At 44.3% G+C, this 2,250-nt stretch overlaps 1 protein-coding gene across 9 annotated transcripts in view; it reads left to right on the forward strand.

Annotated features, from left to right (window-relative positions):
* Positions 1-2,250, forward strand: part of LOC102380629 (sodium channel protein type 5 subunit alpha) — a 252,836-nt gene that overhangs the window by 69,233 nt on the left and 181,353 nt on the right. The window lies entirely within an intron of this gene.

Here is a 2,250-nt window from a genome sequence, read left to right on the forward strand (position 1 = left end):
GGGAATTGTGGAATTGAATCAGAGACAAATACACAAAGCCACACAGTGATTTCTTTTATTCCATTGCTGACAGTTAAAATACAGCCCTGGCATGCCTGATCTTCAATAGGCTTCTGTTTTCACTATGTATTATTTTCGTCTCCAAAGGCCCCAGTTAGGATTGAGACCCCATTGTGCTGGGTGCTATCCAGAGGGGAAAAAAAAGTCTCCTAGATCTCAGGGCTAGCAATCCAGAGACGCAAGGGGGATGGCACACAAGCAAATGAGTCCAGTAAGGAACTGATCCAGCTTTGTTAGCTGCGTGCCCTGTCTTGCAGAGGGTACAAGTAGGAAGAGGAAAAGGAAAGAAAGAAAAAAGAACTAACTTGTCACCTGCCTAGCCATGATCGTCAAGTTGGGTTTTGTAGGCATTGTAGCAGAGGTGGGTTGTAAAGAATGGTTTTAAGGAATATAAAGCAGTAGCCATTCTGTGTCCTCATGTCAGGTGTTTTAAGATCTCCCCCCTCCCCTCATGCAAAGTGTGGAGTGCTAAAGTCAGAGTCTAGCAACAGGCACATTTAGCTTTTAAGCACGTGATTTCATCTAAGTCAACAGATGATGCAGAGGCTTCAGTACACGTAAAATAGTTTGTGGGGTTGGGGTGGGTGTGTTCAAGCATCTTATAGAATCGAGCCCTCCAGGATGGGCAGCAAAGACTGGGAATGCTAGCCATGCAAAAGCAGGGCCACGACGTCCGGTTTCTCCAGACCAAAATGTGGCTTCTTAAAATATCACTGGGGTGATGCAACCTTGTAAAGAACTAAATGCATTCTTCAGATTGTCAGAGCTCATGACCCAATTACACCCCAATTTAATAAGCAACACTAATGAACTCATTGCAATCCTTCGTACTTTACAGCATCTTTTAAGTGAATATAACTAGATTCTGACGTAAGTAGCATCAGCTTTTCCATCTGCTTTGTACTGGCTAAAATCATATTGGCACGTCAGTGGTTTCTTTGTAGCAGGAGAGCCCCTTCCAGGAATGTAAAAGCCACAAGGCAGCAGGCCTAGCATCTGGCAAATAATGTTCCTGTAATGCTATAGGTCACAAGGTACAAACATGAATATCCGCACTCTTAGAGCATACATGTATAACACCCTGCTTATGGGCAGGCCATCGGCAGAAGGAATTAAATCCAGGTCCTCTGGATGTTAACAAATAAGTCATTTCTACTTGAGTGAAAAGACCTACTTCAGTTAGCCACAGATATAGTGGGCTTATCAACCACGGTGGGTGGCATAGCCATCGCTAACAGGGGAGAGAGTGCCACAGTAAGGGTGCACAGTACATTTATGGCCAGTGTACTCTGCCTTCACATAGAAAAAGTGGAACAGATAACCAAACTAGAGCCTAAAGCTTACTAAATCACTTTACTCTGGGGTAAAATTACCACATGAAAAACAGGAGTAAGTAACACCAGTGTACCTGTCATGTGTCCACTTCTTCCCTGGGGTAACTGTTTACTCAATGCAAGCAAGTTATTTTTGGCTCCCTTGCCAGCTAATGACAAGATGCTGTAAGAGTGCCAACTGTGACACCTGCCAAGGGATGAACTGATCATCTGCCTGATCTAGATGCTAATTTATGTTATGCTGGCATGAATATGTCATATGAACTAAACCAGACTCCTGTGGTTTACACATTTACAATCTGACTTCATTAAGGATCATCTATTGCTATGCCATCCAAGAAACAGCACAGGGACATCCCTTTTGCTCCACAGAGGCAACCATCTGCTACTTATCTATATCCGAAGCAGCTGATAACCCCTCTTCACTAACCAGTGCATTGAAAGGTGGAGTCAGGGCAGCCCAATCCCCATCCACCTGCTTGGGTGGAAGCAGCAGGCATGCAGTGTTTCCTTGTCTCTTTGTGCCTGAACATAAGGTTGGGGTGGCTGTGCAGGGGTATCAGAGATGCTGACTCCATTTGTACACATGTGAAGTGGTCTGCAATCTGGCTTTCCTGGGCCTGAACTGGAAGCCAGGGTGATTTTTTGCAACTCCATTTTAGGTTGCAAACTTGTGAACATGCTCACATCAATAGAGTCTGTCCTTGTGATTCTTCTTTAGTTAGGTTAGGTTTGTTCCCCCTTGCTTTGTTCGGCTTGCTTATGCGGCACTGTTCCTTTAGCCCCATCGCCATGATATTGTTCAGGTTTTCCTTTTTTATAAAAATGACCCATTGAAATATTTCTGTTCCTGCTG

The sequence above is a fragment of the Alligator sinensis genome, unplaced genomic scaffold, assembly GCF_000455745.1.
Source record: "Alligator sinensis unplaced genomic scaffold, ASM45574v1 scaffold599_1, whole genome shotgun sequence".
NCBI classification, from domain to species: Eukaryota; Metazoa; Chordata; order Crocodylia; family Alligatoridae; genus Alligator; species Alligator sinensis.